The 25,103-nt window shown below is 41.3% G+C and overlaps 1 protein-coding gene, 1 long non-coding RNA gene and 1 pseudogene across 8 annotated transcripts in view; 1 reads left to right on the top strand and 2 right to left on the bottom strand.

The window, feature by feature from the left end:
- The window catches only part of DENND2C (DENN domain containing 2C), an 84,027-nt gene extending 61,441 nt beyond the window's left edge, over window positions 1–22,586 (bottom strand). For 3 of the 7 annotated variants that reach the window (XM_072766821.1, XM_072766817.1, XM_072766819.1), the window contains exon 1: window positions 22,489–22,586. The gene's annotated coding sequence lies outside the window, so the exon portion shown is untranslated. Of the gene's footprint in view, window positions 1–22,445 lie in introns of all 7 variants that reach the window. The other 4 variants (XM_072766822.1, XM_072766823.1, XM_072766818.1 and 1 more) reach the window with 3 other exon arrangements.
- Window positions 12,022–12,562, bottom strand: LOC112916826 (cyclin-dependent kinase 2-associated protein 1 pseudogene; annotated as a pseudogene).
- A 156-nt stretch (window positions 22,587–22,742) lies between the features above and the next one.
- Window positions 22,743–25,035, top strand: LOC112916828 (uncharacterized). Its single transcript, XR_003234363.2, has 2 exons — window positions 22,743–23,149; window positions 23,360–25,035. It is a non-coding gene; the product is annotated as an uncharacterized lncRNA (long non-coding RNA).
- Window positions 25,036–25,103: the final 68 nt, after the last annotated feature.

Raw genomic sequence — 25,103 nt, 5'->3', positions numbered from 1 at the left:
TTGCCTTGCTTGCATGCTACATTTCACGAACATCAAATAATTTGCATCTATCAGTGGTTCAGAACTAGAATACTGGAGTTACAGTGTTCAAATACCACCAGACTTGGTTCCTGGCTGTGCAATCTCAGTCAAATTACTTAATCCTTCTAAACCTGCTTCCTGAGCTATAGGATGAATCATAATATTATAGATAACACTTATCAAGCACTTACTATGAGTCAGGGATAATTCTAATCATTTTACCAATATGAACTCATCTCATTTTTTTTAAACAACCCATAAGGTATGTATATACTGTCATTATCCTTGTTTTGCAGATGAAGAGGCACAAAGAGGTTAAGTATAACTGATACGGCTCTTGCTACTCTCTGCCACAAAGGACACAGGTATCCATCCTATAAGGTTGTTGTAACAATTAAATATGAAATGATGTAAAAAAAAAAGACGCTTGAGACAATTGCTGGCATCTAGTAATTGCTCAATAAATTATAGCTATCGGTGCACCTGGATGGCTCAATCAGTTAAGCGTCCGACTCTTGATCTTAGCTCAGGGTCATGAGTTCAAGTCCCACTGACCTGGGCTCCATGCTCAGTGTGGAGTTTACTTTAAAAAAAAAAAGACAGCTATTAATTATTTCCTGAACACACAATGTACTTTCAAGACCCATTCAAAGTTTTTCATTGAAACCTTCCTTAGACTTTGACCCTGAGTTAATTACTCCTGGGTGCTCCCATTACACCTGTTAATATTCTGTAATCCTTTTCCAATGTTAAATTCCTCTTACAACAAATACTTCTGCATGCATTTTTCATGGCCTCAAGAATCTCAGTGCTCTAGAGTCATTCTTGCTGGGAATACTTAGAAAAAGAGGAACCTTAAGGGTGAAAATGAAGAGAGGTAACATTGATAGCCAGAGAGGAATAAATGCTTCTGCAATGCTCTCTTGAAAGCCCTAAAGTAAACCTAAATCTCAGAATGTAACTCCTCTATTTGCTATTGCAGAGAATGCTAAGACGTGTGTTACAGAAATATTGGATGTAGGGGCACCTGGTGGCTCAGTCAGTTAAGCATTTGCCTCTGGCTCGGGTCATGATCTCAGGTTCCTGGGACTAAGCCCTGCATGGTTCCCTGCTCATGGGGAGTCTGCCTCTTCTTCTCCCTCCCCCACCAATGCTGCTCATAGGCTCTCTCTCTCTCTCTCTCTCAAATAAGTAAATAAAATCTTAAAAAGAGAGAAGAGAGAGAGAGAAACATGGAATATAATACAATCTGCTCAGGAAGAAGGGTAGGAATTTGAACTGCTCACATTATTTGCTTTTTGGAATTTTCTAGTAGGTATATTTAATTAAAATACTAACGTGGGGATCCCTGGGTGGCGCAGTGGTTTGGTGCCTGCCTTTGGCCCAGGGCACGATCCTGGAGACCCGGGATCGAATCCCACGCCGGGCTCCCGGTGCATGGAGCCTGCTTCTCCCTCTGCCTGTGTCTCTGCCTCTGTGTGTGTGTGTGTGTGTGTGTGTGACTATCATAAATAAATAAAATAATTTAAAAAATACTAACATAGTATTTAATTTGTAAACCTCTGGATAATTTTTTGAAAACATTTATCTGTTTATTTTAGAGAGAGAAGGAATCTCAAGTAGACTCCCCGCTGAGTATGGAAAAGCCCAACACATAACCCTGACATCATGACCTGAGCCCAAATTAAGAGTCAGCCACTCAACCGCCTTAGCCACCAGGTGCCTTGCCTCTGGATAAATTTTTAATAAAGGCCATAGAAATAAATTCTGCATAAAATTCTTCACTGAATTTGCTTAAAAAATTTTAAAGCAAAAGAGAAAAATGTCGAACTGGTTTCTACCTTTCAAACTTTTATCATCTTGTTAACTGTTCCTTGAATAACAAATCTTCAAAGCAAGCACATACAGGATATCAGCCTTTTATCTCAGTCCTATCAGAGGAAACAGCCTTATAGGTAACTAAAAATGATTCCCAAAATAGCACAGAAACTTAAAAAAAACCACACACCCTAATATTACTAATAATAGACAACATAAACTGCTCAGCAGTTATTGCGCCTAACTGCAAAGCAAGCACTAGGATTCTTTAAAAAATATATTTAATTCTTTACCAGGTCTGTCAACTCTCTTAAGACATCTGTCATGGAAACTTTCTGAGGTTTTTTTTCTTTAATGAAAGAATGAAATACAATATATTCAGGGTTTTGATGCACAAGCCAAAGAACTGGAATAACACTAATTTCATAATTGTGTTACATGGTTGGTTACCCACATTATTTTATTTTATTTATTATTAAAAAGATTTTATTTATTCATATGAGAGAGAGAGAGAGAGGCAGAGGGAGAAGCAGGCTCCATGCAGGGAGTCTGATGTGGAATTCGATCCCGGGACCCCAGGATCATGCCGAAGGTAGGCGCTAAATCGCTGACACCCCCCCCCCCAGGGATCCCCTATTTTAAAAACTTCCAAATGACAATTCTTTGCTGTTCACTGATTCTAATGGGTGCTGGAGATTTTATTTAACAAAGCTGCATGACCCTTGGAGCTATCCTCACAACTAACCTGATGTTATGGGCTGAATGCTCACATGCCGTCCCCCTCCATTTCTATGTTGAAGGCACAATCCTCGGTGCAATGGTATTGGAGGCGAGGCCTTTGGGAGGTCATAAGGATGGAGGACTCATGAACAGGATTAGTCCCCTTATCAGAAAAGACATAAGAGAGATGAGCTCTCTTTCCACAAGAAGATACAACAAGATGGCCATCAGCAAACCAGGAAAAGGGCTCTCACCAGGAACCAAACTGGATGGCACCTTGGTCTTGGACTTTCCAGCCAATTTATGAGAAATAAATTTTTGTTAAGCTACCCAGTCTATGCTAGTTTTGTTATAGCAGCATGAACTGACTAGACAAATGGTAGTTCCACCTTCAAAACATATGTCTAACTCCAACCACTTACCATCTTCACTGCTACCACACTAATCAACGCCACCGCATCATTTCTCCCTCTCTCATTTTTTAATTTCTATTCAATATTCACCTTTCCTGTCCATCTTACCTAAAATAAGGCTTCTTGGGGTGCCTGGGTGGCTCAGTTGCTTAAGCATCTGACTCTTCATTTCAGCTCAGGTCATGATCTCAGGGTCATGGGATTGAGCCCCAAATCAGGCTCCATACTGAGCACAGAACCTACTTCAGATTCTCTCTCTCCCATTCCCTTTACCCCTCCTCCTGGTCACACACACTCCCACTCTCTCTAAAAATAAAATCTTTAAAAAAATAAAAATAAAAATAAATAAGGCTTCTTTCCCTACATATGCCTTCACTCCGCTATATTTTCTCCACAGAGCTTATTATTTACCTGAAATTCCATTATTTGTTTACTTATTATAAATATATGAATGGGTGGGGGGACACAATTTGGCTCATAACACCCTTAGAACTGAGCATGAAATAAAGTTATCCATATAACTGACATATAACATTGTATAAATTTAAGAAGCACAATGTGACCTGGGAAGTATATATATTATGAAATGATTACCACAATAAAGTTAGTTAACACATTCATCACTTTACTACTACTATTTTATTTTGTAGTGAGAATATTTAAGATCCACTCTCTTAGCAACAACATTGTTAACTAATTATCAAGAACTATTTTTTTTAAAGATTTTATTTATTTATTTGACAGAGAGTGAGCACAAGCAGGGGGAGCACAAGAAGGAGAAGCAGGCTCCCCGCTGAGCAGGGAGCCTGATGCAGGGCTTGATCCCAGGACCTTGAGATCATGACCTGAGCTGAAGACAGACTGCTTCACTGACTGAGGCACAGGTGCTCCCACCAAGAACTATTTTTTATTTTTATTTTTTTATTATTTTATTTTATTTTTAAGAACTATTTTTTAAAAGGCTGGAAATACTTATGCTTTACAGAGGTCATTTATATCTGGACAGCCCTTAGGCTTTCTTGAATGACTGGGAAACACAAAAGAAGCCTAGGAGAAGCCGGGGAGATATGCACTAGAGGCAGGAGGAAAGAAGAATGGTACTTAGGAAAAGTGTTCCTCAGACTAAACAAGGAGGCTGACAAAACCATTAGTAGCTGTGCTTCTGTTGCAGCTAGACTTTAATCTAGTGCTCCAGCTAATAATCTAGTTAAAAGCAAGCTGGGTATGGTTAACTGTACATTGGACTATATCCAGAAATGTTCCAGTCCTAAGAGGCTAGATGGGCTCCTGGTAAAACAGGCCTTACAAAAACTAGAACTAACTTCCCAAACTAGCATTTTATACTGCAAAGTTAGCCAAGTTTATATCAGGACTTACGGAAGAATCCCAAGTCCCTAGGAGTATAGAAGCAGTCTCTTCAGCTAACCAAACCTCTTAAAACTTAGGAGACAATTCTGATTTCCAAAGAGTTACTCTGGAGCACAGATTCCAATATGGGTTGGAAATTCAATTCACAGGAGCCAAGAGTTCTGTGTACACTAAAAATCCTTCTCTGATTTCTGTATCAGGAGTCCAGGAGCCAAGTTCTCAGCAGTTCTTACCTTTTCCTTTTTAAAGATTTTATTTATTTATTCATGAGAGACAGAGAGAGAGAGAGAGAGAGAGAGAGAGAGAGAGGCAGAGGGAGAAGCAGACTCCATGCAGGGAGCCCAACGTGGGACTTGATCCCGGGGCTCCAGGATTAGACCCTGGGCTGAAGGCAGGTGCTAAACCGCTGAGCCACCCGGGCTGCCCAGTTCTTACCTTTTCCTAAATGTCTCCTTTATAAACCTTGAACTCTCCTTGGGATGCTCTTCAAATTTTGATGTGAAAAGTGTAAAAATGTTTCATTCATGGATGAAACGCATATGGAGCAAAACAGAGATGTTGATGTTAGAGGTAGCAAAACAGAGACATAAAATATTGTTCAGGCCAAAGAGGATGAGGACAATTTAATTTGTACAGTGAGGACTCTTAACAGTCAAAACCAGTTGACGACTGTCTAGTTGACCCACAATATAACAACGCCCTGTTCAAATCTCTAATATTCGCTCGACTTTGTCAAGTCATTTCATTGGTTTCTACATCAGCTCTTCCTGCTAGTAGGTGATGTTTGTGAAAAGAATGAAAACTAATTTTCTTAATGTAGTGCCCCTGTTATACATGTTAATTAGCACACTATTGAAACCATATTCTAGGACTGAAACATAATAATGAAAGAGTGGTATAATGCAGTTAGCCTATAAAGTAATGTTTTGCCAAATTCATTTTATTTTTTTAAGATTTTATTTATTCATATACACACACACACACACACACAGAGAGAGAGAGAGAGAGAGAGAGAGAGAGAGAGAGAGGCAGAGACACAGGCAGAGGGAGAAGCAGGCTCCATGCAGGGAGCCCGATGTAGGACTCAATCCTGGGTCTCCAGGATCACACTCCTGGCTGCAGGCGGCGCTAAACTGCTGTGCCACTGGGGCTGCCCACCAAATATATTTTAAAGACATTCAACTAGATTTACTCAAGAAAAATAAATTTCAAAAGATACTTTGAAAAAAACCCAACATAATACAACCCTAAGTTTTACAAGATATCTTCCAAATAAGCTAATGATATGGTTCGTTATCCATACCACCGTCCTTGTCCCATAAAGACAGCTATAAGTTAACAGGAGAGTATTTAATGTCATGTAATAGCATGACTAAGGTCACATCAGTCCTCTCTGACTTAAGTCAGTTCTTCTATTTCTCATCGGCAGTAGAACCTAATTCCCATGACCCAAATACGTTCAGGGAAAAAAAAAAAAAAAAAAGGTAAAGAGGAAAAAAGTCCAGGTGGCACAGAAGAGGTCTGTTTGCATACTCATGGAATATCTTAAATGACAATCATCATCATTTCTTAAGTGCTCCAGATGCCAAGCATTGTGCTTAGTCCCTACATTCATTATTACATTTAATTCTCAACAGCTCTGACGGTATTATTACTTTCTTTTTGCAGATGAGGAAGCTGAGAATGAACTGGTTCGGTAAGTTACCCAGGTAACACAAGCTTAGTTCCCCTTTACTCCAAAGCTTCTGCATTTAACCAGTATGCATTACTTGTCTGTGGGTAGACATAACAATAATATCAACCAATATAACAGGATGTCAAATGCAACTTTTCCTGTCCTCTCAGGGTTTCAGCAGGGGCCTCATAGGCCAAGATCAAAACAATAGGAGTCAAATACTTCCATATTCTATAGAGAACTCCAAGGCTTATAAAGTGGGGCAGCCAAAAATAGGCTCTGCTAACATCAGTTCATTACCCTTATCACAACAGTATAAAAAGAATCATAATTAGTTCATTCATTATAAGGATTATATGGGACAATATAGACAACTTCTTTTAAAAAATTAGGCGGTGTGTATTTCCTTGCCTCCCAAGGGAAAAGGAGGAGGTACTTCCTGCCTATCTCAAGCCCAGGGACTAGAAGCTCAGAATAATCACTCCAAGTGCTTAAGTTATACCCAGAACAGGAGAGACACAGGGACTAGGAACCACTCCCATCCAGGGGGAGAAAAGGTGCTGCTGAATTTTAAAGACTGCTTAGGTAAACAGTCAAATTAAATGTTTCAGCAGAAGAGGAAGCTTTATGAAACTCTAGAATGTGGAAAATGACATATAAAAGTAACTTTAATCACACGAAACTTCACAATTTCATTAAATTAATGCAGTGTTAGTCCATATAATCACATGAAGTGTATCTTAACTTTTTGATCTAATTATCCTTTTTAAAACCTTTTCTATAATAAGAAATAACTGTCCCAAATTAGAACTTTTAAACTTTACAAAATAGCTTCAAAATAACTCTATAGTAACATAGTTTTAATTTAATCTTATTTTTAAAAGATTTTATTTATTTATTCGAGATAGAGCCAGCATGAGGGTGGGCATTGGGAGAGGGAGAAGCAGGCTCAGGACCTAGGCATCATGACCTGAGCAGAAGGCAGATGCTTCATTGTCTGAGCCACCCAGGTGCTCCAGTAACATAGTTTTTAAACCACAAACTCATGCTTGGCTAAGTTCTTCTTAGTAGCAAAAATTCTTACTTCTTATAGTGTGCAAAGGTTGGAAAAAAATTCCAGAAAGTAAAAAGAAAAAAAATTGTTTTTAAGTTTTAAATACTATAAACTACTACTACTTTTTAGAAATTTTGAAAATAGAGAAAATGAGGGGAAAACACCTCTAAGTCTACCACCTCCAGCACAATCACTGGTGTATTTTGGTCTATTTCCTCCCTGTCTTTTTTCATAAGTATATTTTTATATAGTAGCAATTACAGTATATATGTATTCACATTCTGCCTTTTTTTAGTGTTAAGTAAAAAAAAATGCACTTTTCAGGGGTTTAAAAGTATAGACATAACAAGCTCTCCTAAAAACATACATCCGCATCCACTGAATAATGTAACTTCCAATCTAACTCTAAAGCCAAATAGCCAGAAGACCCATTTCTCAAGTTTTCAAATCATCCCCAAATTATACATTCAACTGTTATTTTATCTCCTTTGATGATATAAAAGCAGCAGAAAGTAAAACTACTTTCACATAGTTATTAAAAATGTCTCTTATTCCTCAAATTGCCATTTAAAACACATGAAGTATTAGGTCTGTAATATATTAACCTTCAGGCCCAACAATGATCACTTAGAAGCAACAAAGTTAGTTCCTTTCCCCTCTTCTTCCCTGGACAATTCAGCCCTAAAGCCCTTTGGTGGAACAGAGTAAGGCAGGCACCCATGCTTGATGCTCAGGAGCCGAGAGAGACCAGAGCAGGGGATCAGAGGCACCAGAGCTTGAGAAGCCAGGGCAGCATCCGTGTAGGAGTGTGGTTGGTGTGGCCAGCAGGGGCCTGAATGAGGTCAAGAGGGCAGGCCCTGCAGAAGCACAGCCCAACACAGGATGTTAGCGCCTGAGCAAAGTGAAGGGGTAGCCAGGCTGACGGGTGGCCTGGTGGGTCATCAGAGCTGGGCACGCCGGCACAGCGTATTGACAAATGAACCTCAGGCTGGACTTCAGCCCATTAGCTGGGTGCCAACATGTAACAGACAAGCTACTCAAACAGAACACCTTGACTGAATCCAGGCTTCCCCCCAGCTGAAAGTAGAGCGTTTTTTTTTTTTTTTAAGATTTTATTTATTTATTCATGAGAGACACAGAGAGAGAGGAAGAGGCACAGGCAGAGAGAAGCAGGCTCTTCACAGGAAGCCCAATGTGGAACTTGGTCCCAGGACCCCAGGATCACACACTGAGCAGAAGGCAGATGCTCAACCACTGAGCCACTCAGGTGTCCCAAGCAGAGTGGGAAACCTTTCTGTGAAGCCTTTCATAACCCAAATTGGTGTCAAGTGAAGACTCACTTATCATTAATGTACATGGAAAATTGAGCTTTCCCAGACCCCCCAAAAATAACCTGTTAGGCTTTTCTGATACCTTAGGACACATCTTGCTAACAGATGCACAAAATAAACTGAGCTAAAGCTCACAGATGCAGTGCAAAGCCATGGTGGCTGGATGCTGAGATGCTGAGTGTAGCTCCTGGGGAAGGAGCTCCGCAGAGACACTAGCTGCCTGGTGAGGTGGGCAGAACTGCATCTATAATAGCTCAGTTCCATGCAAAACAAACACTGAATACTATTTTCACTTTTTGCCTTTTTTTTTCTTTTTAAGATTTTATTTATTCATGAGAAACAGAGAGAGAGAGAGAGAGAGAGAGAGAGAGAGAGGCAGAGACACAGGCAGAGGGAGAAGCAGGCTCCATGCAGGGAGCCTGACGTGGGACTCGATCCCAGGTCTCCAGGATCATGTCCTGGGCTGAAGGCAGCACTAAACCGCTGAGCTATCAAGGCTGCCCCACTTTTTGCCTTTCTTTGTAAAAGAGAGTGTCCCCTTCAGATTTCTTTCAGTTAGCAAAAACAGGTGCTAACATAGATTCCCCATAAAAGCGAAGTAGCCTAATGTGAACTTTTAAAAAATGGGGGGGGAGGTACTTGAACCATGCAAATATTAAAATGGATGACGTAGAGATCTATATGCAGATATGGAAAAATGTGCAAAATATAAGCAGGAGAAACAATTTCTCTTGTATGACTTAAAAGAGCACTTAAAAGAGAGTAGTCAGCCTAAGGAGCCCCCATGTCCTCAGGCTCTATTGTTTCCGCTATGGCATACTCAACGCCTAGCTTCTATCTTCATTATCACTTCATGGTTCAAACTAGTTGTTGGTGCTCCAGCTATTCCATCCACATCCCAGGAAATAGGAAAAAAGGCAGGTTTTTAAAGCAACATTCCTGGAAGTCCCATATAATGTTTGTTTATTGCTCACTGACCAGGACTTCAGTCACATGTCCTTCAATGTGGCCAGCTAAAAAACTGAGTTCTGTTGTTTTGGAGCATGAATATTAGAGTAGGTAAAAAAAAAAATCTCTGTCATACGCAAGTTACTTTTGTCCTGATTTGCAGACAGAAAACAGAGGTGCAAGTCACATGGTTAAGTGGTAGAGACTGCCACCAGTCGATGTACCTTTCACCCCATATTATGTCCCATTAGAAAATCAATACATGAAAATAAAATACAAACACACTCACAGGAAATTTATATATAATTATAGGCAGTTTATTATTAAATTGGCTTTGATAGATGAGAAAGCATCTACCAAAAGAACAGAACTAAGAGGTAGTCCTGACAAATAGAACAACAGTCACAATGATTTCTCTTGTTTTTAAGTAACCTCTTTGACCAGTGTGGGGATTGAACTCACAACCCTGAGATCAAAGGTTCCTATGCTCTACTAACTGAGCCACCCAGGGACCCCAACAAATATTTCGAAAGCACTTATTATATGCCAAGAGTTTTCTAAGATCTGGAATTTTTTTTTTAGTGTAACATACATAAAGCACATAAAGTCCACTAATCCTAAGTGTACAGCTCAAAGAACTTTCACAGATGAGTATTTTTGTGACACCACTAATCATCCTCCAGAGGGAATAACCAATCTGACTTTGCTATCCGTGGATTAGCTTTACCCTTTCTTGAATTTCATTTAAACGTCAACCATACAGAGTATTACTCTGTATGTGGTTTCTTTCATGCAAAGTAACGTATGTATGATTTACTCATGTTGTGTATATCAGCAGCTTTCCCCCCCTTTCATTGCTGAGTATTATTCCACCCAATGGAAACACCAGCATTTAAGAACCCATTTTCCTTTCAAGTGATATGTACATTTGTTCCAGGTTTTGACTATTATGAGGAAAATTCTTATAACATTCTTCTATGTATCTTCAATATACATAATCACTTATTTCTCTTAGGTATTCTCTAGGAGTAGAATTGCTGGGTTATAGGTTAGACATATGCTTCACTTTAATAGACATTGCCAAAGACTTTTCGCTATACTCATTTACACTCTCTCTAGCAGTCCACAAATTCTAGTCACTCCACAATCTCACCCCAGCACTTAACACTGTTAGTCTTCTCCATTTTGGCCATTCTGTTATGCAGTGGCATCTCGTTGTGGTTTCCATGTAAACTTTACAAACTCATTTATCTCTTACCATGCCATGTCACACATCCTCTATCACCATAGAATCATACTCTGTCTTTTAAAAAAAAATTTTAGAATATTTTATTTATTTACTTGACACAGAGAGAGAGCAAGAGAGCACAGGCAGGAGGAGCAGCAGGCAGAGGGAAAGGGAGAAGCAGGCTCCCTGCTGAGCAGGGAGCCTAATGCAGGGCTCAATCCCAGGACCCTGGGATTATGACCTGAGCCAAAGGCAGACACTCAACTGACTGAGCCACCCAGGTGCTGCCCCATGCTTTATTTATTTTTTTTTCCATGCTTTATTTTTTAAAGTGACTTTTACAGATCATCATGCTCTCTTGGAATTAAGCATAATAAATTCCAAAAACATTACTATCCAAAACAGGTCAGTTGGAGAACATTCTAGGTCAGTCCTCTTCCACTATAGATGGCAATTTCAGTCATAAATATAAATAAAAGATGACAGAAAAGCCAGGAGTGTGTGGAATCATGGAAGCCAAAGGAAGAGAATCCTTCAAACAGAAAAGAATGGTTAATAGTGACAGATACACCATTAAAAGGTCCAATAAGATAGAAATACCTGAGTGCCTCAGTTGTTGAGCAACTGACTCTCAGTTTTGGCTCAGGTTTTGACCTCAGGGTCCTGGGATTCAGCTCTGTGTCAGACTTCCCACTCAGCAGGGAGTCTGCTTAAGGATTCTCTCTCCCCTTGTCCCTCCTCACCCTGCTTGCGTTTGTGAGTGTGCATTCTCTTAGATAGATAGATAGATAGATAGATAGATAGATAGATAGATAGATAAGACATTTTTTTTTAAGGAAAATAAGCTTTATTACATCAAGTAATAAACACATACAAAGATGCAAACAGTTTTAGTCATTTTCTTCCAGATGTTTGGATCAACTTACAGGAAAAGCAGAACTGAAATCCACAGTCTTAGTAGGAAAATTTTGGTGGGGGAGGGGGAGTTCTTGTTAGGTTAGGTTTGGTAGGTTGCTCTTTCTTCTGTATTTATAACTTGTGCATTTTTTAAATTGACCTCAAAGCACTAATAGTCATGCAAGCAAATGCTTAATTAAGCTCAAAAGAAGTTACATAAAGCAGAATCCACACCATGTGGCAAACGTATGCACTCAAAACAAAACCCTCAGAGTTGTATTAGCTTATGAAAAATAATGTAAAACAATCTGAGTAACTTAAGTGTACTCCAAAAAGAGGATGAAAGGAGCTGGGATATCTGCTGTGAGATAGGGATCTTTTATGTGCATCTTTTAAATCAATGCTTAAAAAAAAAAGAAAACAAAAAAATGCTTAAAAAATAAAAATAAAAACAAAAAACCCTGGGTAATTCCTATTTAAAATGTAAATTCTAGTCAACTGCAAAGTATTTCTCAATCTCAGAGCCTCATGAACCATGGGAGGGACACGGGAAGGAGAAACCAAACTGTTACCGTTTTGAAAACAAGAGTTTCATCTGAACATGGGAGATGAGCTGTAACTTCTGGTCTTGGAAGAAGATGGAAAACTTTCCACGCTGATAGGCAGCTAGGACCTGGCATCCCGTTCCATCTCAGCCAAGCACTCTCGAACCAGTCCTCTGGCGGGAATGATGCCTCGTTTTAGTCTCTCCATGGCGCTCTTGCTCCCTGCATAGGTGGGTCTAATCTCTTTCCCCAACTCTTCAACGATGGCCAGCAGCTCAGCATATTTGCTTTGGGGTACCTGGCTGTTCCCAGTTCCCTGGGTATAACCTAGAGATGGTGGCCCATAGTCACTCAGCAGCTGCCGGTACTGGGAGGATGTGGCCATACTGGTGGAGGGTGGGTGGACACTCCCAGCGGTGCTGAGGGAGGCGGTGGGCATGTGCGCAGCCAAGTTCAGTTTGTAAGACATCCATAAGACAGGTTTTTAAGAATCATTTTATAAAAGGAGTACCTTGGTGGCTCAGTGGTTGAATGTCTGCCTTTGGCTCATGTCATGATCCCGGGGGGTCCTGGGATCAACTCCCTGCAGGGAGCCTGCTTCTCCCTCTGCCTGTGTCTCTGCCTCTCTCTCTCTCTCTCTCTGTGCCTCTCATGAATAAATAAATAAAATCTTTAAAAAAAATTTTTTTTAAAAAGGTAAAGACTTGAGTGTCTATTGGTCATTAGGATCTGGGCAAGAGCAGGGTCAATGGCATGAGGAACTAAGAAGTGGATGGGGAAAAAAAAGAATGGGAACAGCAACTGGATACAATCCTTTCAAGGAGTTTATCCATGTTAGGCAAGTAGACAACAGAGTGGGGTTCAGCTAACCAGGAACACAGGGTTCAGGAAAGCTTTTTGGGGTGGGAATAGAAAAGAATTAAGCTTGTTTAAACACCAGTAGAAAGGAGTCAGTAGAGAAGAGAAAAACAAAGGTCTGAGAGCTAAGCCAAAAAAGGAGAGAGGGTGCAGCACCCTATTGGAGCTGCAGGGATTAGCATGTGACAGGAAGAGGGACAGCTCTTCCACTGGAACAGAAGGGAATGAGGAAAGAAAGGTAAGGATGTGCATTTGAAGGTGGAAGGGCTGTACACTGATGAATGTCCCCTTTGATGACTGCTCTCCTGCCTTTGAAATTATAGGTGAGATTACCTGCTGACAGTAACATGAGAGGGGAAAAAACAGAGGTAGAGAAAGTTTAAGATAGGCATGGTGTAGAAAAAAGAAGCAAGAATCTCCAGGTTCCCTAAGCAGAGAGTTCTTAAAAAGAAGAGTTAGGAACTAAACCTTTGAGAACATGAAACTTTCTTTTTTTTTTTTTTTTTTAAAGATTTTACTCATTTATCCATGAGTGACACAGTGAGAGAGAGGCAGATACACAGGCAGAGGGAGAAGCAGACTCCCTGTGGGGAGCCCAATGCAGGACTCGATCACAGGACCCCAGGATCATGACCTGAGCCAAGGCAGACACTCAACCACTGAGCCACCCAGGCATCCTGAAACATGAAACTAGATGGGAAACTGTAAATGAGCAGAAAGGACAAAACCAGGTAATGACTGGGCAAAAGACTAGGGAGAGCTAACAGGATCAGGATAATGTGGACCACAGATACCATGGAAGGAAAATGTCCTAAAAAGAAAAGGACGAGGCACATCAGTGTCTTCTAAGTAAGAAGACTAAAGACTGAGAAAGGTCAGCAAGGACAGATAACGGGTAGCTAAAGCTTAGGAAGATAATCAGTGAGCAAATGGAGCAATGACTGATACAACATCTACTGTAAAGTCAGTGAGAAGATTAAAGACAAAAGGACTAAGTAACTTCAAACACAATGTTTTAAAGTTGGGGGAAGAAACCTATACATTTTTTAAAAGTGCAGCCAAAAAAAAAAGAAGGATAAATACAAGGAAGAGGGCTTGGGGAAAGTTCAGTGAAGCTTCTTCATGGAAGAAAGAGGCTTAGGAGTCTGAGAAGGATGGCAGCTCTGATGGAAGTGGAAGAAAGACAAGAGGTTGTGTGTAGCATAATGAAGACTCAGACCAAGTCAGGTAAACTCTCTCATACCAAGTCAGAGAAGCTTGCTCATGGGGTACTAGGCCTTAATCTATGAAAATAAAATAGCCTGGCTATTTTAGAGAAAAAAGCCTGGCTACTTGAGGATAAAGTCTTTAAGAGCTGTTTAATGGTTGGACATTGGACTGAAGTTATAGCATGATCCATGGCCTATGTGATTCTTCATCTCCCTCCTAAAGCTGGACATGAGAGTGAACAAAATAAGCCGGGGCCAAAGACAGGAAAACCAGGATTTTTCTCCACTCAGGGGAAAGCCTCGCTTCTTGGTGTGCATAATGGAAGATCAGTGGAGCCAAGCAATCTGGTGATATGACGAGGGCAAAACTGAAGTCTCAGATACCAGGTGAAGGAGAGGCATGTTTGTGGGGGAGAGGCATGTTTGTTGGGGAGAAACTGGGCTTAAGGGAATCAACAAACACAAGGAAAGTAGGAACACATAATATTAACAGGGGAAGAGATAGGGTGAATGATCATAAATTTTGGGGGTCGGGGGAATCAAAGAGGGATCATTTAAGGGCAGGAACAGCAGAAGCATATGTTGACCTGGCTTCACAGACTAGGCACACACCATGCCCAAGATTCTGGAGCCTGCTTAGTAAGAGAGGACTGCCTATTGAATTGAGTCCTTCCTCCTGCACTATAGGTCAATGTTTAATGAACTGTCCTAACCAAACCCAGGGCAAGAAATACATTTGTTGTCACCACACGCATGCACGCGCGCGCACACACACACACACACACACACCTCGGAAACAGAAGTTGCACAAAACAATTACCCTTACTACAATACGATAAAGTAAAACAAAGTTAACATAAAATATTATGTTACCATGATACAAATACATCTAAAATTCCAAAATAAGTAATATAAAAATTAAAATTAGAAAAGATTCAATGTAATGCAACAAGTGACCTTTCCTGTTCATAAATTAATTACAGTCTGAAAAACACAAAAACAGTACATACTTATCAGGTTCACTACAGAGTCTTTTATTCTTTTGCTTTAAATTGGGTCAGGCTTGAAAATCCTAGTTGAAACAATAAGTTGATGTGAATGGCAAAAATAGTACTACATTCTTTCTACTTTGCGATCGAAATTCTTTGGTCTTAATAGAAAATGATGATAAGCAATGTCATATAATCATTCTTCAGAGTAGTTGAAGATCTAAGCCACAAAAATTCATTTTCTTGACAAACTAAAAGCCCAGTGCAACTTAGAATATCTGTGATCCCACCACTTTGGACTGTGATATCTGTACCAGACTACAGCCACCTTATCAGCATTGATGAAACATCCCATAATGGTACAGAATGGAGGTATATCATCGCTAAGAGGTGAAATCTTAGTGTTCAGTTGATTTATCATCAAAAGTAATAAACAAAACATCCATGCATTCTAGATGAATATTTTTTTCCAACAGGTATGTAGCCATTTTTCTCTTATGCCACTGATAGGCAACTAAATAAAACAATAATGAATCTTTCCCAGGAATGGTCCTGGGAAAAGAAAACTGAGAAAATTTTACTTTTTTTCTTTGAAAATACTTGAAAAGGCTTACTGAAAAGTCTAGTATCTTTTTAATTTTACGATCTTGCTACATTTTGCTTGACCTTGAATTATGCTAGTCTAAATGAACTGTGCAATGAGAACCACTGCATTATGATCATGTGCAAATGGACCATCCCTTTAATTCACATAATGTTCCTCTTTTGTTCCATGTTACCCCTTACAGTTGAAGTAGGGACCAGAGAAAATGGAGTTTCAATAAACACTGTTGCAGAGCAGGCTGTGGCATTTCCTCTCAGCAGGTCATCTTATCATTGGCCTTAACAGACCCTTATATAATCAGAGTATTAAAGAATACAGATAAATATTTCAAAATAAAATTATACTTCACATTGCTAAGTAACCAATTCAGACATATCCTAGATAACCAGAGTTTTTTGTTTTTCCACTCTGGTGGAAAAAAAGAAAGAGAAGAAAAAGCACATCTAAGTAGCTGCAAGAATCATACACACATAACCCAATCTGTTCTAAATTTTAACATCCACAAAGCAAAAAATCCAGACATATGCCATTTCTATGAATTTAAACTTCAAAGGAAAATTGATAATTTTCCTCTATATCTGTTGTAAAAACGTTTATCACTGTTATAGAAACCTCAAAATATAATTTAAAAAAATAGAGCATGGGGTGCCTGGGTGGCTCAGTCAGTTCAATGTCTGCCTTTGGCTCAGGTCAGGGTCTCGAGGTCCTGGGCACAGGGTTGGGCTCCCTGCTTTGCAGGGGAGTCTGTTTCTCTCTCTCCTCTACCCCTCCCCTCTGCTTGTGTTCTTTTGCTTTCTCTCTCAAATAAATAAATAAATAAAATCTTTTTTAAAAAAATAGAGCATAGGGATCCCTGAGTGGCGCAGTGGTTTGGCGCCTGCCTTTGGCCCAGGGCGCGATCCTGGAGACTCGGGATCGAATCCCACGTCGGGCTCCCGGTGCATGAAGCCTGCTTCTCCCTCTGCCTGTGTCTCTGCCTCTCTCTCTCTCTCTCTCTCTGTGACTATCATAAATAAATAAAGAAAAAAAAAACTTAAAAAAAATAGAGCATAAATGATAACCTTTAACTAATATAAGTGGCTTTATGCTGCCTGAACTGAATGCCAAAAAAGTCTATTTTCAGGCTGCTATCCAGGAATCTAATAAGGAAAAAAATACTGAATTTCTTCCTCAAAAATAGAGAATGCAAGAGAAACATCTGGGATAGCTAGATGTTTATACATCTAGCTTACAAAGTAAGTCCTTTGTATTTCCTTCTCCTATCTCACCATGATTTACTACTTAATCCTCCAATCTTACAATCTGCTATAATGCCTGAGAAGTGAAGAGGAAAACTTCATGTTTTCTTTTCCTTAGGATAAAAATTACTCATTTAAGTCAGAGAGGAAAAAGACAAAAAAGATTCCATCCTGTCTAACCTCTGGGTCCCAGTGCAGGACACTCCTTCAAGTTTTGGTTTTTTATTCCACGCAGTGTTCAATATTCCCCACTTTAATTGAGGCAAACAGATCACTATTTTACTGGTTTAATGAGGAGCACTGAATACTGAAATATATTTTCAAACATATTTTTGGTCCTGACATTGTACAACTTAGTCTATTTCTCTGTATCTCAGGTCCCAAAACAATAAAGGGAATACATTCCACCTACTCTATGTGACATATGGAGGGATGAATTTAAATTTTTCATGTTGCCTGCAGGAGGTGCAAAGTTGAAGAACTTTTTAAAAATGTTTTAACTCAAATTACAAATCTAAACACTTGAAAAGAACACCTCTTATGAGAGGATCAGCCAAATGTGGCCCACCACTTGTATTTGTATGTCTCTGAGAAAAGACTGGTTTTTATGATTTTTAAATGGCTGAAAAAAAATTTAAAAAGCGTAATATTCTGTGACACATGAAAATTATATGAAATTCAAATTTCAGTGTCCGTAAATAAATTTTTATTGGAACACAGCCCATGCTCATTCATTGAAGTATTGTCTATGGCTCTTTTCAGCAGAATTGAGTACTTAGAGAGATGTATGGCCCACAGAGTCTAAAATATTTACTATCTAGCCCTTTACAGAAAAAGTTTGCCATTCCCTGCCTTAAGAGACCATACATTTATTTGAATGATACTACAAATTAGGAAAATATTTTTGAGTCTGTTTTTGAAAATGCTTTCAAAGCCATAACACATTCTTTTGAGTCTCTTCAGTCATGGCAAATCTTCATTCTTTGAAAGTGAGTATGAATTTTGGAGATGGGTAAGCCACTTGGAGCCAAAGTTGAATAAGATTGGTTATCAAGATGAATCAACCAACAAACATTTATTAATAATCTATATTTGGGGGCAGCCGGGGTGGCTCAGCAGTTTAGCGCCGCCATAAGCCCAGGGTGTGATCCTGGAGATCTGGGATTGAGTCCCACGTCCGGCTCCCTGCAAGGAGCCTGCTTCTCCCTCTGCCTGTGTCTCTGCCTCCTCTCTCTCCTTCTATGTCTCTCGTGGATAAATAAAATCTTTAATAAAAAAATCTATATTTGGGATGCCTGGGTGGCTCAGCAGTTGAGTGTGTCTGCCTTCAGCTCAGGATGTGATCCCAAAGTCCCTGGATCAAGTCCCAGATGGAGCTCCCTATAAGAAGCCTGCTTCTTCCTCTGCCTGTATGTGTTTTGTTTTTGTTTTTTGTATTTTTTTAAGATTTTATTTATTTATTCATGAGAGACACAGAGAGAGAGAGGCTGAGACACAGGCAGAGGGAGAAGCAGGCTCCATGCAGGGAGCCCGATGTGGGACTTGATCCCGGGTCTGCAGGATCACGCCCTGGACTGAAGGCGGCGCTTAAACCGCTGAGCCACCAGGGCTGCCTTCTGCCTGTGCTTTTGTGTCTCTCATGAATAAATAAATGAAATCTTAAAAAATATATATATATTTATGGGAAGTGAAGATCTCTTCTGAAAAAAAAAAAGCACTATCTCTGACTTCCAATCACGTGAAGGTATAGTCATGTTTTCATAGCTTTGACTAAAGGTATATAAGCTATATAGGCATGGAAATAGAAAGCACAGAGGAAGGGGAGCACCTGGGTGGCTCAGTCAGTTATGCATCAGATTTCTGATCCTCGCTCAGGTCTTGATCTCAGGGTCGTGAGTCAGAAAGAAAGAAAGAAAGGAAGAAAGGAAGGAAGAAAGAACAGAGGAGGAAAAGTAATTCTGTAATAAAACTAGAAGATCTACTTTCCTGTGTGGCTGTGAATATGCTGTAAAGTTGTGTTATTTTTACAAAGAGGAACTCTGATAATACTTCAGGCAATACGCTTTTGGAATTAATGAGTGACTCCCAAATAAAATTTTATTTTATGTAGTTTATTTTTTATTTACTTTTATATTTTATTTTGAAGTAATCTCTATACCCAACATGGGGCCTGAACTCACAATCCCAAACCAGCCAGGCATGACCCCCAAATAAAATTTTAAAAGAACAGGATTCATTGGGTTGTAAAAATTGCTGCTTAATCCTTCAATTAAAACCCATATTATTGATTTATAATCACAATTTAGAAGACAAAATTAGCATCAATAAATCAATCAATAATCCTTTTCACTCATACAAAGCAAACCATTTATCCCTGACCCTCTTCATTTCTAATTCCATATGCTTTCCCTGAGCAATTTCACCTGCTCTTAAGGTTTCAATGACCACTTACTGGCTAACTCTGAAATTTGCATCACTAATCTCAGCCTCCTCCTAGGCTCTTGATCCCCCCTGACATTTCTACCTTAAGTGTCCAGAGGCACTTCAAACTCAGCATGTTCAAAACTGAAACAGTGCTTTCCTCCCACAAGAAAAAAATAAAACAAGTTCCTCTATCCAGTTTCCCAAGCCAAGAAATGAAGTCATTTACTTTTCTGTTCACCTCCAAAGCCAATCACTTTTTAAGCAGTCAATTCTGTATCTTGATCATCCTGTCCTCTCCTCTTCACCTCTATGAGGATTTTTACGCTCCAGGCCCTTATTTATCCTCTCTTATCTGGACCATTTCAATACCATTAGCCTCCTAACTTATCTCTCTACCTTTTGCTTGTCTCCATCCAGTCCAGCCTCCATCCATACCCCACCATGTTATCTGTCTTCATTACCTCAAATCCTTCACTGGCTCTCTATTGTCTTTAGAATCAAGTCCAAAGTTCCCAGCATGAAACACAAGCTTTTTACTCTGTGGCACCAGCAGACTTTTTTTTCTCTCTCTCTCTCTTTTTTTAAAGATTTTATTTATTTATTCATGAGAGACAGAGAGGGGGTGGGGGACTTCTGGAGTCTAACTGGTCTGAATACTAGCTCTGCTGCCTAGGCTGTTTGATAGGGGTGTTACTCAACCTCATGTCTCTCAATGAGGACACCAAAATAATGACACCTCTCATGGTGCTGTTGTAAGGATTAAATAAACTAATCCATGTAGAGAATTTAGAATACTGCCTGGCTCAGAGTAGGTCCCAATAAATACTGACTGGTGTTATCATCAGTTTTAAAAACAGTTTTCTTGCTACTTATTTTAGCCCACTTGGTGGTGTTAATGTCCTAGAAGGAAGGAATTGTATTCTGCTCATACAGGAATACTAGGGAAGCGCTAAAACTATGCCTTCGAATATAACAGATGCTCAATAAACAATGTGACCATAAAGGCTTCAGACCTCCAAGAGTGGCAAATTTAAATTACAGCAAAATTTATATATGGAGTACATATTTAAAATGATGTTTTAAGTAGTTTCAAAACACTCATCTTCCACTGAACTGCTGAAACGTAAAGCTTTTAAGACAACACAAAAATTATATTCACTAGGAACTTTCCCTCTACACCATCTGATTTGCTCTTAACCAATGGTATCCAATGGTCTAAAATTCTTGTCTAGAAGACATGTTATAGATCATTTAAAATACAATTCCCAGGGATCCCTGGGTGGCGCAACGGTTTGGCGCCTGCCTTTGGCCCAGGGCGCGATCCTGGAGACCCGGGATCGAGTCCCACGTCGGGCTCCCGGTGCATGGAGCCTGTTTCTCCCTCTGCCTGTGTCTCTGCCTCTCTCTCTCTCTCTCTCTCTGTGTGTGTGTGTGACTATCATAAATAAAAATTTTTAAAAAAAATACAATTCCCAGGTTTAGAAAATTCTATTATTGTCACATCAAAAACACTAACACTCTTCCTTTAGATCTGCATCTTAAGAAATCTATTGCCACCGTCAAAATAAAAACGCTAATGAAAGGCCACCACCAGACACAATTACTACATTTCCTGGTTTCTGCCTGGGAAACTACTTCAGAACACACCTACAAGTATCTCCAGTAAATGTCTGCTGGTTACAAACTGCTATTCCCTTTTTTATTTCCACTTTCTCCCTAAAACCCCTCACTCCTTCACATACCCAAGGAAAAGAAAGCAAATATCTATAATAAAGATTGTACCAAAAAAAAAAAAAAGAGCTACACATTAATTTTGTTTTGAAGGACTAAAATCTTATGAAAGTCTTGATTTGAAGCAATACTCCCAGCTTACTTTACTAGGTAACAAAGTATAATTACTTAAAGCAAAAAAAAGATTATTTGAGGGGATTCCTGGGTGGCTCAGCGGTTTAGCACCGCCTTCAGCCCAGGGCCTGATCCTGGAGACCCGGGACTGAGTCCCCTGTCGGGCTCCCTGCGTGGAGCCTGCTTCTCCCTCTGCCTGTGTCTCTGTCTCTGTCTCTCTCTCTGTGTCTCTCATGAATAAATAAATAAATAATCTTTAAAAAAAAAAAGATTATTTGATTGGTACCGAACTTCACGATAAATAATTCAGTAACAGTGCGTGGATAATATGTGCCATTCTAGAAAAGTTCATTGATCAGTTAAAAATGGGCCACACTCCAAACAATGGTGATGGGGGGGGGGGGGGGGTTAAACAATTTATTTACTCAGTAACAGAGATTTTGGGCTTTATCTAAAACACCGGAGGTGAAACACTAGCTTTGGGATAAAGGTTTACGGAGGGCCTACCGTGCGCCTGGCATTTAGTAGCTGCTTTACAGAATATGCCCGCGGCCGGTGCACAGATGACAAAACCTCACATTTATTTACAGATTGCTCTCATTTATCTCCGTTGACCCTCAGAATACCCCTGGGCGTGAGCATCCCAGATTTCCAGCTGAGGAAAAGAGGCCCAGAAGAGCCGACGTGACCGAGGTATCGCCTCTGTTCCGTGGGTCCTGGCCGCCACTCCAGCCCCTGACTCATCTAATCATCATCTGCGATCCGAGTTACTCAAAAGTTCTTGGAGTTTCCATTGTCCGATTTTAAAATCAAAATTCTACCGACTTCCCATGCTGTGCTCGTCAGATTCTGCTAAGAATCAAAACTCACAAAAAAGCAAGAAATGCGTAAAAGTCACCGCCTCAGCCCGCGGACGCTCAGGCTCCCAGCCCGCGGTTCCTCGCGGAGGGCGCCCCCGCCCTGCAGCGCACTCCCGGCCCCCGAGGTGAGCGGCGCCGAGACGCCCCGCGGGCTCCGCCACAGCCGCCGCGGCCCACCCGCAGGGCTCCCGGGGCCCGTCGTCGCGGTCCCTCGGGGCCAGGGGAGCCCAGACCCCGGCGCCGACACCTCCGCGCGCCCGGCGCCCGGCGCCCAGCGAGTGACACCCACCGCCGCGAGGGAGCGAGGCCCCCGGCCGCAGCAGAGCCCGCCCCGCGCCGCCCCGCGCCGCCCCGCGCCGCCCCGCGCCGCCCCGCGCCGCCCCGCGCCGCCCCGCGCCTACCTGCCCTCGGCGTCCACGCCGCCCCGCGCCGCCCCGCGCCTACCTGCCCCCGGCGTCCACGCCGCCCCGCGGCCGCGCTGCGCAGCTCTCGTCCCTCCGCGGAGGCGCCGGGTCCCCGGGCTCGCACTCGGGGTCGGCTCCGTCCCGCCCCCGCAGGCCCCGCGAAGGCCCCGCCCCCGCCCGGCCAACCCCGGCTCTTATTGGCTCCTCCCTGCACCCCTCGCGCCTCGGCCCGCCCCGGCACCGCCCGGGAACCGTCGAGAGGGGGACCTCCCCGTGCGAGCCCGCCGCGGAACCAGAACCGTGCCCCGGACCCCGGACGCCCCGCCGCCCCGCCGCCGCCCCGCCGCCGCCCCGCCGCCCCGCCGCGGCCTCAGGCCAAAGCCCCACTGAGTCGCCGAGCCTGCGGTCCTGCTAGCCCCACGGCGAAGGACCTGAACTTTACAGGAAAGCTGACTCCACAGCCACCTAGGTGATCGAGGAATCCAAATGGCACCTCGTTCAAGGAAACCATAAAACTATCTCTTGCCACTGCAGTTGCAGTCCAGTGCCAACTTGGAGAGTAGATGCAAATAACGCTCCGAACGCCTGAGGTCGAAGTCCCAGCAGGGTGCCTTTGATACTCCCAGTGCCCGAGGTCGGCCCCCACGCCCTGTTGCGATACACACGCCTAGGCACTACGCCTCCTACACGCTCTCGCTCAGGTATGTGCATGGCGCGGTGCCCACCGCGAGCGGCAGCCCAGTTTCACTCAGGCTGCGAGTCCGGATGCGTTGAGCCTGTTTCCCAGGCACTCGGTAACCACCCCACCCCACCTCGTCCCGCCCCATTCCACCTCACCCCACCCCACCCCACCGCACCCCACCAGAGTCGCTAGGGTCTGATGACCAAAATCTTCCTACATCTGTTCGCAGAGAGGTACCAAAATAGAAGACTGCCTGCCAGGAAGAGAGGTGTTTAGTTACACATCACAGATGACTGTCGCAAGCCAACTCAGCCAAAGCAGTAAAAGCTGCATGCCCCACACCATTGTGAAACTATGAGCTGTGGACAGTGAAACAGGAATTGCCTTCTATGATGGGAGGAAAAAAAAAAAGTATTGACAAGACATTTTAAAAATCGTCTCTTGATGAGGAAATGAATGTCAATATTGTTTGTAGTAAATTCTGAACAATGATCTTCATGGACTACCCCCCTCAGCCTCCCCAAATCTTTCTATATTTAGAAAACTTCCCAAACAGTTGTTCAAGATGAACTTTTAAACTAGAATGGTGTGATTTTAAAACTTATTTCAAAATTCAAATTGACTTCAGAGTTCAAACTTTGCATTCAGGAAAATTATTTGGCAAAATGAGGCCAATTGAATTCCAAGTACCCAAATATAAAATCAAATCTGGCCTAGGTTCTACGGCTGTAATCAAAGAATTAAGATGTATGTATTATACTGCCCCCTCATGGGTAAGATGGAGTTATAACTGACAGTAGTTAATGCCTTTTAAGTCTGAGAATAGAATGCCTTTTAAGTCTTAGCAATCTGTATTACTTTGATGACATAGAGGACAAGGTAAAATCAAATCAGGTTCTCTAAGGGACTTAACAAATACTCAGTAAACAGAGTTCAACTTCAGAAACCAGAGAGAGGATTCTTACACTAGGACTAGTATAAACACGTAGTCAGGATCACACCCATGCTTAGGGTTACTTGTATAGAATGTGGAAACAAGCAGGAATTTGCCTTGAATTTTTTTTTCCATTTGAAAAGTCTTTACCCACTGAGATGTTTTAAAATATTCTTTTTCACATTTGTATCCACCCATCCTACCACTTCACACTGTGAACAACTTGAGAGTAGAAATGAAATCTTATTCTTTATACCTTTGTTGTGTAAATTGTACCCGATACTTGAGCTGTTCCATCAGTAATTCTTTAATAATTACTATCAGCCCAGCCACTAGATGGCAACACAGTTGTATGTGTAGAAGTATAGTCTAGCTAATTGGAATTCTACCTGGCCTTGAGTAAACAGGCAGGTTTCTAAAAAGTTACATGTACGTCTTATTTTGGTAAGTGAAGTTATTTAGAACCTACAAGAACAGCTGACTATAACTTTATTGCCAATTATATCCTTACAACTAAGAATCCTTTTTGTAAGATAAATTCTCCCTAAGTACAGATTTTTCTGTATTGAGCAACACCTGTGTTTGTCTAAGAATGCCAGTCTCCTGTTGCATCCTATCAGAAGGACTTTTCAATGGCCTAAGTGCCTTAAGCACATTTCATTCTATAAACCAAAAGCCTACCTTCTCACCTTCTCCCAATCAAAGTCACTTGCTCAATTTTTTGCCCCACCTCAATAGTTATTTACAGTTTTTAAGATGAGGCAAAAATACCAGCAAATGTTTTGCCTGAAAGTCATGGAGACTCTGGAGGCAACCAAACCCAGGTCTCCATTGCTGTCACTCAATGGATGTGTCCTTGTGCAGGTTATTAACTTCATTAACCTCAGTTTACTCATCTTCCCCCAAATGAGGATAATATTATCTACTTCATAAAGTGAAAATGATTAAATGAAATAATGTCAGTGGAATAATATCTAGTACAATCATTGGTTTATAGTAAGGATTCAATAACTGGTAACTGTTATTATTCATAGTCTCC

This window comes from Vulpes vulpes, chromosome 8, assembly GCF_048418805.1.
Source record: "Vulpes vulpes isolate BD-2025 chromosome 8, VulVul3, whole genome shotgun sequence".
Classification (NCBI taxonomy): Eukaryota; Metazoa; Chordata; class Mammalia; order Carnivora; family Canidae; genus Vulpes; species Vulpes vulpes.
The sequence above is the reverse complement of the archived record's forward strand: the minus strand, read 5'-3'. Positions and strand labels throughout refer to the sequence as shown.